General features: G+C 45.3%; 1 protein-coding gene across 6 annotated transcripts in view; it reads left to right on the top strand.

The window, feature by feature from the left end:
- The window catches only part of SLC24A3 (solute carrier family 24 member 3), a 514808-nt gene that overhangs the window by 46402 nt on the left and 450867 nt on the right, over positions 1-17539 (top strand). The window lies entirely within an intron of this gene.

Here is a 17539-nt window from a genome sequence, read left to right as displayed (position 1 = left end):
TGTAAATCCAGCACTTTGGGAGGCCGAGGTGGGCAGATCACTTGAGGCCAGGAGTTCAAGACCAGCCTGGGCAACATGGTGAAACCTCATCTTTACAAAAAATACAAAAATTAGCTGGGCATGGTGGCACACGCCTGTAGTCCCAGCTGCTTAGGAGGCTGAGGCATGAGAATCACTTGAACCCAGAAAGCAGAAGTTGCAGTGAGCTGAGATCGCGCCACTGCACTCCAGCCTAGGTAACAGAGCAAGATGTTGTCTCAAAAAAAAAAAAAAAAGAAAAAAAGGAATTTTATGGTACTTAAGCTATGTATTGATAAAGCTGATAAAATAATTTTATAATTATTACATGTTGAAATGATAATATTTTGGATATATCAGGTTAGGCAGAATATATTATTGAAATTAATGTCACCTGTTTGGTTTTACTTTTTAATACGTCTGCTAGAAAATCTGGAATTGCCTGCATGGCTCGCATTATATTTCTGTTGGAGTGCTGCACCGAACCCTCTCTAAGGACCTTCCTAGTTCCAAAATTATATTCTTCCACAAAACGATCCCCAGGTTTGGACTTCTGATGACTCATCTGGTATCATGGCTATGACCCAACTTGAAAAAAGTTCATTTGGGTCTTTTAAAAAACCATTTGCAAAAATAGGTTTATAAAGAGAAATCCTGAAAGGAGGCACAGAGTCACATAAGGTAAGCCCAAGAGCTGGGACCGTCACTTTCTCCTGCCTCCGTGAGCAGCCTGGAGCCATCTACAGCTGTGGATGGGGCTGTTTCAAAAAATTTATAGTCTGAGCCTGAACAGCGGTTTCCTTAGTCGATCCTCCTCTTGGACGGTTGACTCCACTGAGACTGGCCCTGCTGAGCATCAGGCCCAGGAGAATGGGCAGTAAATTCCCAGTTGGGGTCAGCCAAGACCAGGTGCTTGGGTTTCTCATATCTTTATGGTCCAATGGGAGACCAGGGAGGTGCCTTTGGATCACCAAAATGCTCAATGTCAAAGCACAAATCTTGGCCTCCAGTTGTACCTCCAAGCGGGGCTGAGGATGATGTCAAGAAGCATCTTTTTACCTTAGTTCTCCTGCAGGAATTAATTAAGAATGCCTGTTATGTTTCCTTCCTTTTTCTGGGTGCTGGAGGGAAATTCAGAAGTCTCACTTATATCTCTTTTCAGAGCAGCTTGACCCCTGCAAGAACCAGAGTGTGTTCATGTCCATAAAAATCAAATCCAACCAAAACATCTCCCAAACTCCTGGATATGGTGTGTATTTCCTTTGGGAGGTTGAGTCTTTCCTGTTTACTCCTTCTTCTGCTTCTTTTTATTTTTATATTTTCAGAGATAGGGTCTCCTTCTGTTGTCCAGGGTAAAATGCAGTGGGGGAGATCATAGCTAACAGCAGCCTCAAACTCCTGCACACAAGCCATCCTCTCACCTCAGTCTCCTGAGTAGCTGGAACTACAGGCACACGTGCCACTGTGTCCAGCTCACCTGCTTCTTAAAGGCTGGTAAGAGTCTCAGGCCTGGGGCTGTGAGCCGTTATCCACCTCTGTATTCTGCAGCACCTGCACTTAGGTAGTTTCCTGTTTGGAATGCTGTTCCTAAACTGGCTTACCTCCCTTTTCACCTGTTTTCATTTAAACAACTGATACAAGCACTGCCGTCCTGGGGAGGCCCAGCTGCAAGCTCCTGGAGGCTGGCGCCTTTGCTGCCTCTGCCCTCCCAGCTCTTCTTCCCATCCCATGAACTCTTCTTCCCCATTTCAGGGTTTGGGCAAAGGCAAGGGGAAGAGGGCTTTTGGTAAAAAGCCACCCTGAACATTTTTCCAGAAAACTGGGCAAAAGCAAACTTCTTTGGGTACTGGGCATCTTTTTAGATGATAATTAGAAATGCAGAGGAATGGTGATAGAAACTATAATGATGGTGGGGCGCGGTGGCTCACGCCTGTAATCCTAGCACTTTGGGAGGCCGAGGTGGGCGAATCATGAGGTCAGCAGTTCAAGACCAACGTGACCAATATGGTGAAACCCTATCTCTACTAAAAATACAAAATTAGCTGGTTGTGGTGCAAGCGCCCATTTTACCCAGCTACTTGGGAGGCTGAGGTGGAAGAATTGCTTGAATCCAGGAGGTGGAGGTTGCAGTGAGCTGAGATGGTGCCACTGCACTCCAGCCTGGGTGACAGAGTAAGACTCTGTCTCAAAAAAGAAAGAAAGGAAGAAAGAAACTATAATGATGAAGCAGATATAAGAGTGAACGTTTTCCTGTGGCTTTTCCACTAAGCACTGACTTTTCAGAGAACTCCAGAGAACAAGCAGCAGACAGGGAGCTTGCGCAGGGTTGATCAAGCACAAGATAAGGTCAGTGTCTTCAGGAATCAGAGTGGTTTGTGAGACACTTAAGCAAATTGCATTCAGGCGCTATCTCCTTCTGGCAATAATTCACCAGAGAAATGAGCCATTTCACTAGAAGATTTCCATTTTAATATTAGCACAGGGACAAGCCTTGTTTCACAATTAAATTAGAGCCAGGTAAGTTTTCTAGTAATAGCGATATCTCGAGGAAGGATTGAAAATAGAGCCGCTCAGAGATAATTTGCTCCTGAGCCAAGTTATTTCATGGATCTCCCAGGAGGACATCTTGCTGGTATGGCTTTGCTACGTAGGAGAAGCCCTCCAAGCCCCTCTGATGAGAAGATAAGTCACACTGCAGCTCTGGAAGAGGAAATGAAACGAGTGTGCAGCTTGAGAGACACTGAGGTGCTGGGATGCTCTGACTCTGCTGTACAGATGTCTCGGGAGTAAAGGAGCCAGCACACAGGAGCCTTCCTTCTGGAATGGGCTGTTTCCACCCGCCTGACACCCCCAGGACGTTGTCTCGTCAACAATGGATGTTTGTCATGTGCTTGGCCACTGTGTTGGCACCATGTCACTCTGCTGGTGACAGTTCAGGCCCAGAGGCCTTTAATCACAGTAGAAACAGTTTCAGAAGCGGAGCACTGCTGAGTGGCAGCAACACCTGGAGGTTGGTGACCAGGCGAGGTGATGTGACCACACAGTGGCTACACGGCAGCCAGTCACGGCCACCCCGGGAGAGGTTCTTGGAACACATCGAGCTTGACCATAGCCCTTGCTGTTGCATTGATCTTTCTTCTTATCACCCTCAGATACTACAAGAGGTTGTTATCAATATTAATGTACCACTGAGATATTGGAAACACTGTTTCTCCCCCAACATTGTATATGAAGATGTTCAACCATACAGAAACATCAAAACAATTAGATGGTGAACACTCAGATACCCAGCACCAGGATTTCACCGTTAACATTTCACTGTATTTATAGTTTTTCCCCCCTTTGCCATGGGAAAATCTCTTTTTGATGTTCCTGTTGTGTTTTCCTTTTAACAAAGTGGGTCTCTCCCTCCCATGTCTCAGATGGAAACATTGAGGGGAAGATCATGCCAGATAAATAGCATGTTAGTGAAGCCAAGGAAAAAATCTGTGTGCCCTGAGATTAAGGTAGCAAAATATTCAGGGAAGATCTCTGGAGTGGGAGCTGGAAGGTGGATGCCAGGCCCAGCTCTACTGCTGCACAGCCTGTGAACCTGAGATAATCACCTTCATCATTGTTATTTTTTCTTTTCTCTTTTTTCCGCATTATATTCAAGATCACCTTTATTTTGCTAGGATGGTCCTAAGGCTGACATTGGGCTAATTGTTGCCTGCAGTGTAGTCCTATGCAGAGATGACAAGTAGCCTGTGACCTTTGGCAAGTTGCTGGACTCAGTTCTGAGCTATTGATTTCTTATTTCAGAAGTGAGGATAACAACACCCAGCTCTCAAACCTGTTGTAAAAGTAAATAAAGTGTTGAGATGAAAAAAAAAAAAAGTACTCAAAACCGTGTCTGGTATGAGGTCAGCATACCCAGGATGTCAAGTATTATGACTCCTAGTACACATGTTCCCTTGCCAGTGTCCAGCACATAATCTCCCTGAGGGTAAGCACTGCTGAAGTTAGAGCTGTGTTGTATTTAGAAATAATAATAGTAGCAAGAGCAGCAGTTATTGTAAAGTAAAACTGAACTGAAAATGAAAGAACTCGAGATACAATTTCTCCATTCTCAACGTGTGCACCGTCTGCATGAATTTATGAAAAGAGCTGCTGCACTTGTCTCTATAGAAGAGCATGTTTTGGTTTACTGTTTCCCAAAAAAGGTTGAGGCTATGAGACTGGTGTCCTCCTCTGCCACCCTTTGCAGAAGGCCTGCGAGGCATCATTGCCGTAAGCATCATTCGCAGTATGAGATGTGGTTACTGGAGCTTTGCCTGCCCAAGTTAGGTAACCCCCTCCGGCATGGACAGACACGCTCCTCTTACTCAGTGACTTCCTGTTTATCATCTGGCAGTAGACAGCCTGTCACTGGAGAGGATGGGATCAGCTCGAGTCACAGATTCAATGTGTTTCTAATTGGAAACCAAATCAGGGTGGCCTTGGAAGCGGAAGATGGCAATGAAGACTTTCTACAGCCCCTCAGAAGTCCCAGCCCCTCCTCATGAGGCTCAACCCTTGCTTCGAGCTGCCTCGCAAACCAGACACCACCATTCACAGTGCCTTTCCTGGCTTCACTGAACCTCTGTGAGGCAAGGAATCCCCTTGGAAAGATGGGAATTTATTCCAGAGACTCCTCATTCTGGTCTGTCCTCCCTCTCTACTGCAGTTTAGAGCTGAGGGGCACTAGACCTGGCTGACAGGCTGCCCTGATGGAGACATGATGTGATGTGATGGACAGTGGACCCCTGAGGAGGACGGGGACTTTGTGGTGAGCATTCATTGTCCCAGTTTTATGTTTTACTTCACTTTTAGAGACAAGGTGTCACTCTCATCCAGGCTAGAGTGCAGTGGTGTGACGTGATCACGGCTCACTGTAGCTTTGAACTCCTGGGCTCAAGTGGCCTTCCCCTTCAGCCTCCTGAGTAGCTGGTGTGCACCACCATGTCCAGCTATTTTTTTTATTATTTTTTGTAAAGATGGTGTTTTGCTGTATTGTCCAGGCTGGTCTTGAACTCCTGGCCTCAAGTGATCCTTCCACCTCAGCCTCCCAGAGTGCTGGGATTACAGGCGTGAGGCATTGTGCCCTGCCTCATTGACCTTCATAAAAATCTTTGTGTCCAAGCAGGCTCGTCTATGGAATAGTCCACTCCTAGAGCCTGCTTCCAGGAAGAAGTTTATGCATTCATGAGGCCACATGGGTCAGAAAGTTGCAGAGCAGTAATTTCAACCAAAGTCTGGTGTTTCTCATGACAGTGCTTATATCTTCTTAACAAAAGGCTTAATCTGACATATAAGTCATGAGACTTCATGCTGTCAAAAATAAAAAACAATGCAAAATGCTTGACACATTGGGAGATTTATCAGCAGCTGTTTCTGCAGGGATTGTGGGTGTCAAGGCAGGTAGGATCAATGGGACAGTGATGTCGTGAAGGACCCAGTGTTGTTTTCTCCTTTCCCTCCCTTCCTTATGTTAGCATCATTCCCAAAGCAGCTTCCTCCATGGTGGCAAAATGACTGCAGCAGTTGCAAGCATTGCCTCTATACACAGAAAGAGAAAGAGAAATAGGACATCAGTAGCTCCCTCTGAAGAGTAAGAGGCCTTTATTCTCAGAAGCCACCAGCAAACCTCCCCTACCATGTCACTGGCCACTTACCTCTTCCTGAACCAGTCCCTTTGGCCAGGGAGATGCCGTATGCTAATACCCCCAATTATGCTACAATGATGATGGCCCATCCCTGGAACGAAGGTAAAGTCAGGCCACTCCTTCTCCCCTTTCTCCATAACTTTCTGCTGCTACTCAGTGGGGACTGGTGGAAGGGATCTTGAGAAAAGTACAATGTCTGTGGTATCTATGATGGGGACATTTACTAATCTCACTCACTTTACAATAACTACTGCTCTTGCTACTACAATTATTTCTGAATGTAATACAGCTCTAACTTCAGAGATGTCTACCCTTTGTGAGATTGTGTACTGGGCACTGACAAAGCTGTGTGTGTCTTTATAGTCTTTATAGTCACAATATTTGCCCTGAGCCATTTGCCCTTTCACCACCCCCTCATCCTTCTGCCATGGAGTGACCATATGGGATTCCAGAAGAGACGGACACACTCCTTTGTTCCTAGAATCCCTCGCTCCATCACCCACCCCATACTGTGTGTGTGTGTGTGTGTGTGTGTGTGTGTTCTTCTGTTGATCCCCCCATCTTTGTTCCTGTTTCCTTCACTTTTAGAAACAATGGAAAAGGATTTTCTTTCTGGTTTCCCATCAGAGGACATGCTGACCTTGGCTGGTAGTGGCTGTGATGAGCAGGGTAGCTCACAGCATTGAGAAGGCAACAGTCTCATGTGGCTTTGAAGAGAGAATATGGGCTGGAGAGAAGGACACAGAAAGCCATGCAAGGAGCAAACTGTGGAGAGTGGGACAGGAGCCCTCAGCTAGGGGCACACAGCCAAACCTACATGCTGAATATTGCTTGTTTTCAAGGGGGAAAGTTATTGGAAGTCTGCACTTAGGTTTACCAGTGCTCCTTGTCAGGAGTCTGAAAAATAAACAAAGCCTAATTATTTAGGCAAATGCCTAGTCAATTAGAAATATAGGGGTTCACTAGGGATGAGAGTGAGAGAGGCATTGCTCTCTGGCTGAAATATGCAAAGCAAGTCTCCCTGTTTCTCAGGAGCAGGTGGTGGCCAGGAAAGTTCTGCTTGCATCAGCCTATCCTGGTCTGACTGAGCCACATCCTCTCTCCTTTCCCTGCCTTCCCTTACCTATCAGTGGATCTCAGACTCTGGGCTGAAACTGAGAGAGCATGGATCTCTCTTTCTTTCCATTCAACCTTGCTATTCTCCTATTGCTGGTTTCAGTTTCCAACTTGGAAAGTTGCAAGCAATGGGCCAAAGAATAGGAAAAAGTGAGAAGAATAAAGTGGCTTTGTGTTTAAATGAAAGCTTCACTGCCTGTCCTCCCCTCAGTTCTGTCTTTCTCACTGTGAGGCACTGAGAGGATATTTTAGTTCTGGTGTCAAGTTCCAATGGTGAAAGGAGAAGAGAGAAACATTAGCAGAAAATCTATGGGCCAGGGATGGTGGTTAATCCCAGCGACTTGGGAGGTTAAGACAGGAGTTCAAGACTAGCCTGGGCAACATCGTGAAATTCCATCTCTTAAAAAAAAAAAAAAAACTTAGTGTGGTGGTGCATGTCTGTAGTTCCAGCTAGCTAATTTCCACCACTACACTCCAGCCTGAGTGACAAAGCAAGACCCCCCCCCAAAAAAATTCTTACTTCTATGGCTCTAGACCAAACACATCTTCCCACTTGTTTTAAGAGACATTGTTTCCAAGATGAGGTCAAGGTTACCTTCAGGGCTGGTATCACTTGGTGTCCCTCAAGGCAGCCCCTCGGCTCTCCTCTGGTGCCAGCCTCAGGTGCCATGGGCAGTTCAGTGTAAGCTTAGACTCCCGTTGCAATACAGCATTGCCCCAAGCATAGGCTATGTGTCTCTCTGCTTCCTGGCTCAGGGTCTTCCTGAGAGGTGGGAGCCAGCCTGACTCACTCAAAAGTGCAGTCTGCCCAGCACTTTGGGAAGCCGAGGCGGGTGGATTGCCTGAGCTCAGGAGTTCGTGACCAGCCTGGACAACATGGTGAAAACCTGTCTCTACTAAAACACAAAAGAAAAATTAGTTAGGTGTGGTGGCATGTGCCTGTAGTCCCAGCTACTCAAGAGGCTGAGGCGGGAGAATTGCTTGAACCCGGGAGGCAGAGGTTGCAGTGAGCTGAGATCATGCCACTGACTCCAGCCTGGGTGACAGAGCGAGACTCCACCTTAAAAAAAAAAAATGCAGCCTGCACTCTGGGGAGTTTGTTCTCCTGGAGCAAGCCTCATCTAGTGAGGAATGGAAGCCACAGCCTCATTCTTCACGTGGACAATTTGGGGAAGCATTCCGAATGTGTGTCTGAGCTTCCAGAGGGATCCTGCTCTTGTTACGAGTGGCAGCAACCTCTGTAATGCATTTTCCCCTTTCCTTGTCTTGCTTTCCACTTTCTTTCATTGTTTCCTGGGATTCTCTCCAGAATAAACGACTTGCACCCAAGTCTTTGTCTCAGACTTGGCTTTTGGAAAACCCAAACCAGGACACCTTTCAAGGTTGCAAACACTATGTTACAACGTAAAGCATTACTGCACTACTACAATGGCATTTGAGGCTTTTGTTTGTGTGGCTGAGTCAACCTGTGCTGTCAGTTGGCCCAGGCTAGCCAGGTATTTTGGGGGGCTAGGTGTCAACTATCTTGCTCCACCATCAGTGGCCAGGCTTCTCCCCTTGTAGCTTGTACTTGAACCTTTTTTGTCCCATAGCCATCTTAATTCACAATTTCCCCAGGGCTCTTAGAGCTTTATTACTCTGATTCATAGAAGCCACTTGAGAGGCTCTGTGTTCATGGCATGGCGAGGGACATTCATGCAAAGAAAAGAAATAGCTCTCTGCTCAGCAGTGCACTATGATGAACACAGGATGAAGCCAGGAAGGGCTGGGGAAGACGTTACTGGGGTTCTGTCTGGGATTTCATCAGACTTTACATGGGATGGGATTTTTTAAAAAAGTAGAAGCATGTATCAGCTATGAGCTTCTCAGTTGCTCTTAGAAAAAAGCCAACCTAATCTGGCTCAGGCTAAAAAGGGAATACATTGCAACATGGAATCGAAAAGTTTATGATTAGTCTGGCTTCAGGTATCAGGGGCTGAAATGTGATGACATCAGGACCTTGCCTATCTCTGCCCTTTGGTCTGGGTGTACTCACCTTTATGTGCTGTCTGCAGACTCTCAGCCTGCAGGTTCTCCTACTTCCAGGTTCAAGGTCACTGGGACAGAGTGGGTGAGTCTCTTTCTGGGGCCTCTGCTTTGGCCTGGTTCAGTTACAGGCACCTCTCAGAACCAATCATTATGGCCTATAGGATATTGGACTTGGGCCTTTAGTTCAGGCAGCATCTTTGCTGGTGGTGCAGTGGGTGGGTGGAGCTTCCTCCTAGAACAGGTAGACTTGGCAGGAGGGAGGAGTCTCTCCTAAAATGAAAATCTGAGGTTGGTTCTAACTAAGGGAGAAGGGATGCTGGGAGGCAGAAGTGCCAGCACCAAACTTGCAGTGTAGTTAACACTTTAAATTTCCCAGTGGAGTTTTATTGAATCTCTCTGTGCAAGTACTGGGGCCAATAAGAAAAAAAAAAATGATGTCATCAGGAAGCTTATAGTCTAATGGGGGAAATAAAAATCATACTTGGATAAGTGCAATGTAATAATTGTTTGGAGACACATTTCTTATTACTCTGTGTGCAGATGAAATGTGCTTTCTCACTGTTCACATGGTAGCTCCTCCTTCTTCTCCTCACCTCCTAGAGAGTCCTGATACTTGGTATCTTTGAAGAAAGGTGTTCCAGTCAGGATTGTGGAGAAGAAATCACTGCATTTCTCTTCCCTCCGCCTGACTCACTGGTGATATTTATACTCTAGGCATGAATTAAGAAAAGCCCAGAATTAAGGAAAGACTAGTTTCCTGCCCTGTTCTATAATGGCAGAGACAAGACAGCCTGAGAGAAAGCAGTAGACAATTTTATACTCATACTCACGAATAAATTGGACTGTTTATCTAATCACAAAGGATGGAAATGTCAGTGATTTTGAGGAGCCAAGTGATGTAGAGTTGTCAAGTTGTACTCAATTGGAAACAAAAAAGTGAATTTTAAAGAGAACTGAAGAAACACATCGGGCAGGTTTGCAGGGGCAAGTATATTAGATGTGTGAAAAATACAAGTGTTCAGAGTATATCAACAGAGCCCGAGGCAAGGCGGCATATGTACAGCTGGAATGAACTATGTCATCTAAAACTGTGATCCTTAGGAAAGTATATATTTTTTTAGAAATTATGTTTAAGAAATACTGTAATATATATTATGTATATATATGTATAATGAGATATTATTTTTAAGCCTTATACCTATCATTGTATTCATAAAATTTTATATTTAAAAGAGTGGTCTCAATATTACATAAACTGCAGATTCCATAAAACCTGGATCTGCCCCAGATTTTTAAATACAATGAAAAATAAATGTAATAGGAATAAAATAACGATGAAATAAACCATTTAAAATATATTACTTACATTTTAACAGAACAAAACGTGGAGTTTTCTAAACTATGATGATGTTAATGTTGTTATCTTTATGAGTAGTATCTTATTGAGAAAACATGATAGAATATACTTAACCATTTTTGAAAATATTAATTCCACACTTTGAGATACAGCTAACAGAAGGTCTGCTTATTTTAATTTAAGGTTCAGTTTATTTTAATTTTGAAGTTTAATGGCTGTCCTACTTGTGATAGATAACTCCCCAAGATATATAGATCCAAATGGAAGAAAAGCATTATGGGCTGTAACTACTAAATCAAGATACTAAATTTTCAATTTCATTCACCAATTACCCAGACTGTTGTTAATATCTTCCCATCTTTTCTGACTTCAGTAGATTAATCTTGCAACTTTTCAGAAGGTGTTGCATTTACGTATTTCTAATAAAAGGATTTATAAAAATCCATTTTTAAAATAAAAGTCGTTGAATTTTAATTTCAAATTTCTAATAAAAGTCATTGAAACTCTTTGTTTTGGAATTTTAAAATCAGGTTATATAATTTTGATTCCAAATTTTTAAGTGGAACATATACATGTTTTTAGAATGTACTGATTTTTATCGTTTTCTTGATATAATTTATCATATGAAGACATACAAAGTTTTGATATTTATTTTCAAAATGCTCTGTCCATAGAGCAGATTTCTTTAGGAAAGCTTCTACTCTTTCACTGGTTGTTAAAAGTCACCTTGAGGGATGTGGAGCAAAGGTAGACATGAGGGGCAGTGTGTTTTCTGAAAATATCTGCTAGGTGCACACTTAGTTAGCTGGTGACCATGTCTTCCCAGAAAAGGTTAGCATATTTATAGCACTTGTCTTTTTATGAGAGAGAAATGCATAATTCATCTCTAAGTTCAACAGTTTTAAAAACTTCCAATGAGATCACTTGGACTCGGGAAGGGGAACATCACACACTGGGGCCTATCAGGGGGAGGGGGGAGGAGGGAGGGATTGCATTGGGGAGTTATACATGATATAAACGTTATGCACATGTACCCTAGAACTTAAAGTATAATAAATAAATTAATTAGTTAATTAATTAATTAAAAAAATAAAAAATAAAAAAAATAAAAACTTCTTTGCCAAAAGACAATCAATGGACACGTGCATGGTATAAAAAGATTGCATGATCATGTCCCTCTTCTTCCACCCCTTTTTCTCCCCCTTCCCCTCTAACTCTATCTCTTTCCCACGCTCACACATATATAATGTCCAATATGGGTTTTTTCATTACAAAGTATGGAATGTTGGTGTCAAATTCATATATCGAAATCCTAACTCCCAATTGAGAAGTAATTAGTTCATAAGACCAGAATACATCCACCACATCCCAAAAATGGGATTAGTACCCTTGCTAAAGGGACCCTAGTGAGCTCTGTGGTTCTTTTTCTGCCATGTAAGGATACAAGAATATATCAGTATGCAATTCAGAAGAGGACCCTCACCAGAACCTGACCATGCTGGTGCCCTGACCTTAGGCACGAAGTGCCCTGCCTCAAGTGAGCAGGTGACTATGGTCGCCTTCTACCCTCTTCTCCTCTGGGTTAAAGGGAAGCCTGTCCTATTGGAGGGACTGAAAAGGCTCAACTTTCAACCTAAGTTTCCTCTTGGAGTGGAGGTGTAGCGCCTTGACACTGGCAAGAAATTTACATCCAGGTAAGAGTTGGTGTCTGTGATTGCCGTCGCTGAGTTGGGGACATTAGTGGGAGACCTCGACCCAGCCCAAGGGGGTGTTCTCAGCGTCCTCTTGCCCATTGGACAGGCTGTGGAAACAGTTCATGGAAGAGAATTTAAACAGAACCTATCACCTCCCATGGCTTGGAGATCTTCTCCCAGACACCTTCTCTGGATCTTCCCTTCTCTGACTTTCTGGAAGCTTTGAGGCCATTGAGGGGAATGAATGTATGGCCCTTTTAGCCTCCAGCTTCCTCCTGTCCTGCTGGGTTAGGAGAGCTTCGTTTGGAGGACTGCAACCTCTCCACAATTGTTGCTCCTTTCCAAGGACCATGAACAAAAAAGCACAGGGAAGTTCTTGCTTCAGCTGGAAAACCCATGAGAAAAATCCACCTGTACGAAGCCAGGGCCTCTACTGCTCCCCTCTTCACCCACAGAGGGTGAGGACACCAGGCTCATCCTTCTGAGACTTTAGGGGGAGGAGCAGGAAAGGGGTCATTTGGAGAGCAGTGCTGCTCACTTGAGTCTGCAGAAGGCGTCCGCTTGCTGCGGGCTTATGCAAACCTGACCTCCAACCCCGGGGTGAAGACCTGGGGTGTACAGAGTGGAGGCAGCTGTGTAAACTGTAGGGTGGGGTATTTATAACCTTAGTGAAGAGCACCAAGCCAGCATAGAGAGCCTGAGTTAGTGCTGCCGCCCTTGGCGGTTTCTTATGCCGTTAACTGAGTGTTCTAGACATTCTTTCTCCAGTGTTGTATGCGGCTTTACAAGACTCAGTTTCTTCATCTGCAAATGAGAAGCTGTTGCCATGGCTGTCTGAGTGTTTCAGCTGGATGGTTCTCTGCATCCCATTTTCCAAAAAGAAAAGCAGTATTCCAGTTCACAGGGAGGGGAGAGTTAATACCTCCCCTCCAAAGGAGCTGCTATGCCCCAAGACCACTTCCCTAGGCTGCTGGAGCTCTGGGACAGGTGAGAAACACATACCTGAGCTTTGTAGTCAACTGTGGCCTAGGGTTCTGGCTTGGCTGCTTACCCCCATCAGCATTCCTGCAAGAGGATGGAGTGAGATGGTACAGGAAGGGTGCTTGGCACATAATGAGGGGCATAAAAGATAATATTGCTGGTAACGCAGCAAACTTCCTCATCTGCTGCTGCCAAGGTGTCTGAAGGAGTTAATTCTCCCATCAGAGAGCAGGCAGCCCTACCTCTCCACCAGGCCTGGGGCTGGTGTTTGGAAGGGTTGCAAGCCCTATGGGACAAGGTTCACATAAGAGACAGTGTTAGGGTGAAGGCTGCGAGTCAAGGCTGTTTGTCAGGGGGCACGCAGGGAGATCCATTCTTGGTGTCAGAAATCCTTGGGCTCTCTAAGCCCCAGTTGTGGGGAGGAGGGAGGTAGGGGAAGGGGAGGGAAGAGAGCACAAAAGGGTGAGCACATAGCTCTGTAATGGAAACTTGGCGTCCAGCCTCACTTTGTGTCCTTCCTTAGTGCATGCGCTTGCTTCTTGAGTTGAGAGCTTGATTTCCTCCCCTTCCAGCCAGCATCCCATGCTATCCCGACAGCCCACTCCTGTCCCCTCTTCTCAGAGCCTGCAGTCCTGCAGGCTGCCTCCACTCGTGACATGTGACATGTCAGCCTGCTGCCTCCCCTCTTCATCCCCTGCCCCTCCCCTGACTAATTAGGCCAACATGCAACTTCCAGGGCCTGGCAGATGAGGAGCCAAGAATGCCATGGACAGGGGCCAAGTGTTTTTGTTGACATTGCTCAAGTGTAGCTTTGCAGAGCGGCCTCTTTGCTGTAGCGGAGAAGTCCAAGGAAGCTGGGGAGGTGAGCGAGGGGAGAGCAGGGAGGACAGCCAGTGTGGGCGCCTCTCCGTATCCCCTTCACCTTCCCACCCTCCAAGCCTTCCCAGCTGCCCACCCTGTGCCCCTCCTCCCTAAGTGCAAGAAGATAGCCCTCCATGTCATAATGTGTGCGACCAGCCTGGTCTCTAGGAAATCACACTGAGCAGAGTGAGTTGCATCCAATGGGACTTTAGAAGTGTCTCAGTCCTTCGTTTGTGAACCTTTCGTGGGGTAGGCTCCTGCCTCACTGCTGTTCCTAATTCAATCACATGTCCCTTGACAGTGGGGATATGTTCTGAGAAATGCATTGTTAGGTGATTTTGTTCTTGTACCAACACCATAGAGTGTATTTACATAAACCTGGATGATATAGCCTATTGCTCCTAGGCTGCAAACCTGTACAGCACTTGACTGACTGTACTGAATACTGTGGCAATTGTAACACAGGGGTAAGTATTTGTATATTTAAACATATCTAAATACAGCAAAGGGACAGGAAAAATACGGTGTTACAATCTTATGGGGCTGACTGTGGTGGCTCATGTGTATAATCCCAGCACTTTGGGAGGTCAAGGTGGGAGGATCACTTGAGGCCAGGAGTTTGAGACCAGCCTGGGCAACATAGGGAGACTCTGTCTCTACAAAAAATAATAAAATTAGCTGAATGTGGTGGCATGCACCTGTAGTCCTAGATACTGAGGAGGCTGAGGCAGGAGGATCACGTGAGCCTCAGAGTTTGAGGCTGCAGTGCACCACTGCACTCCAGCCTGGGCAACAGAGCCAGACCAAAAAAAAAAAAAAAACAGTTGCCCACTATCATATATGCCTTCCAACGCTGACAGAAGTGTCATTTTGCAGTGCATGACTGTAACTTCTAGGGAAACAACCATCTTTGAAATAAGTCCAGTGAGACTTATTTACCTCTTCATTGCTAACCTATTATAAGGTGCAGGCTGCATTATTGAGCTACTTTACTATAGCTGTATAATGAAAACAGGATGGATTTCATCCTGTCCCAGGATCTACCAAGAATTTGTCCTTTGAGCTCACTAGGCCTGGGTTCAAATCCTCATTCTGCTACTTCCTCACTGTGTGACCTTGGGCAAGATATTTAACCTCTCTGTCCGTCCATTTCCTTATTTACAAAAAGGAACTAGTATTTCCATGTAGGGCTTTCGTCCATGAAGATGAAACATGGTGAAGAATGGAAAGGTTTCTGCACATCACGGACATTCAGTGAATAGAAGCCATGCTAACTACGAAATGATAGTTGATGTAGCCATGGATTGACTCTGATCTTAGCAAATCGCTTATCCTCTGACTTATGTACTCTAAAGGTAAAGTGACCCCAGAACCGACTGCCTCTTCCTAGCTCAGCAGGAGTTTTGCGAGGATGGATGAACTGTGCTGTAATATTGTCAAACTTGGTTCTCTGTGGGAAGGAAACGGATGCAATGCATTGCTTCATCATTTTTTTCTCAGACTCTGGTCTCTGTGTTATTATGTCAGCCCTCAGTGGTCAAATACATTTTTATTGAGATAAAAGTTTGCACATTTTGGAATCCAGAGGTGCTGCCTTAAGAGTCTAATTCCTGAAGATATTGAATCATTATGTTTAAAAATCCTCTAATTTTCTGCTACAATAGCTGGCTTTATTTTTACATCTCTTAATTGGTATCAGCTTTTCTCTCAGAGTTACAGAACCATGGAAACTTGGCATATGAAGGAACTTGGAAGTCATTGGAAGGGATACTCCTGCTTCTTTTTAAATCTTTGGGGTCTTCCTGAACATTAAGATTACAGTACCACAAAGCATGTCTCCTTGACCCAGATTATAAGAACAGTGGAATAGCCACGCTGCTGGCCACAGCATGACTCTCTCTTTAGGTACTGTGTAGATGGGCAGATGTCGTGGTGCTCAACGTATATTACTCGGTTCTGACCTCTTCAGTGCCAGCTGGCACAGTGCAGCTTCTAACACCTGCCTCTCATTGCCCAAGGCCTTTTTCTGGGCATCACCTTGGACCTCCATGTGGCAGATTGGAAATGCTGGGGGATTATGTCCTCTTTCATCAGCTTCAACCAGTGTTAGACCAGGAGTAGCTGGATGAATACCCAAGCTTCCTCACCTCTTAGGTGTCCGAGATGCATGTCTACACTGGTCCCCAGAGCTTTCCAGAGAGGTCAGTTTCTAGTTATTCATATTGGCAACTGACTTAAAATGCACCTACTATTAGCGTTTCCTGTCCTACTCTGCTCTTCTACTGATTCTTCTTGGGATCACTTCCTGTACAAACCATCTGCTCTCAAATCCTTCTCTCAGGGACTGCTTCTAGGGAAACCCAGCCTGAGACAGAGGGGATGCCCTTCTCCACACTTTCAGATTGTTTGTGATAATATGGGAGTTTAAGGCTACTAACCTTATCGTTTCTTCATGAGGCTTTGAGATTTTTTTGCCTCTATTCATCACTATTCTTAATCATGAGAATCCACCATTCAGGTTATCCAGACTCCACAAATGCCTTGCTTCAACCCTGAATTATCTTCGATATTGTCCTCATAATCTGGGCTAAGCTGATACATGTGGCCACCATGTAGAATTTTGTATTTCAAGAGTCTGAAATTATTGTTTCTTTTCATTAGACTCCACATTTTTCCTCCATTTTTTGGGGAAAAAACCTGGGGGGCTCTCCTGGATGGTATGCATAAACTGTAATTTGATATCTTGCTAAACTTACATGTGGAAGCAGGGTCTGTGTTTGAGGAAGACCTCAGTTCATGAGCTACTGATATTATGTGCATCATGTTAGCTTAGGTGAGGTGCCCACAGGCATTGTGATTTCCAGACACTTCCATGAGTCTCACTTTCTCCACCTATAAAGTGGGAATAATTATTTCAACGCATACCTACTGAGCACCTACCCTGAGCCAGCAGTGAGCAGGTGCTGAAGAGGCAATGTCCACACTCTCTCTTTCTTTCTTGAGCAGGGTTGTGAGGTCTGAATTCAGTAACAAAGGAGAAATCATTTGGGAAACAGAATCGCTGTGGAAGTAGAGGAGAGGGCAGGATGCCCTCCAGCTCTTCAGTGACCACTTCAGCCACTGTGTTGGTGTGGTTGGGTGCACCATCTGGCCTTCTGTGAAGGCCACTGGGCCCGTGGGTTAGGCCCACGTCTTGTGTTTCGATCCATTTCCTGCCCGCGGCAACTTTGGACACTCAAGAGGCAGCATTGCCTCAGGTCCCTTCTTCAGTGCCAAGCCCCTGGAAAGAGCCACTTTGGCAGCTTGGCTTGCTGTGTGTGTCTCTCCATGGCCCCATGATGCCAGGTCCCACCTGTCATGCTTCTGCCTTCATCTTACCTGATCTGTCCATGGAGTTCAAGGCTGTTGGCTACTCCTTCCGTCCTGAAATTCTCTTTCTGCTTACCTCCCATGACACCTGCTTTCCTTGCTCTTTTCCTTCCATTCATGATCCCTTCCTGAATCCTTTTGCTCTGTCTCCTCTCTGAAGGATATTGTGTTCTTCCATTCCTTCTCCCCAGTGCCCCCTCTTCTCCACCGGGAGACTCCATCCATACATGTGCCTCTCGCCCTTCCCTGTTGCTGATGATTTCCCTGAGGTTTGCTGTGGCTCTGCTTTTCACCCTGAGGTTCCTCCACTCACATTTGTACGGGTGGCATACCTCCCTTTCCGTGCTCTGCAGACTCTTCAAACTCAGCGTGCCCCAAACAGAATGTACTGCACTGGCCGCTTCAGTGTGCTCTTTAGCCTGTGTTCTTTC

This window comes from Trachypithecus francoisi, unplaced genomic scaffold, assembly GCF_009764315.1.
Source record: "Trachypithecus francoisi isolate TF-2019V2 unplaced genomic scaffold, Tfra_2.0 Lachesis_group21, whole genome shotgun sequence".
Taxonomy (NCBI): Eukaryota; Metazoa; Chordata; class Mammalia; order Primates; family Cercopithecidae; genus Trachypithecus; species Trachypithecus francoisi.
The sequence above is the reverse complement of the archived record's forward strand: the minus strand, read 5'-3'. Positions and strand labels throughout refer to the sequence as shown.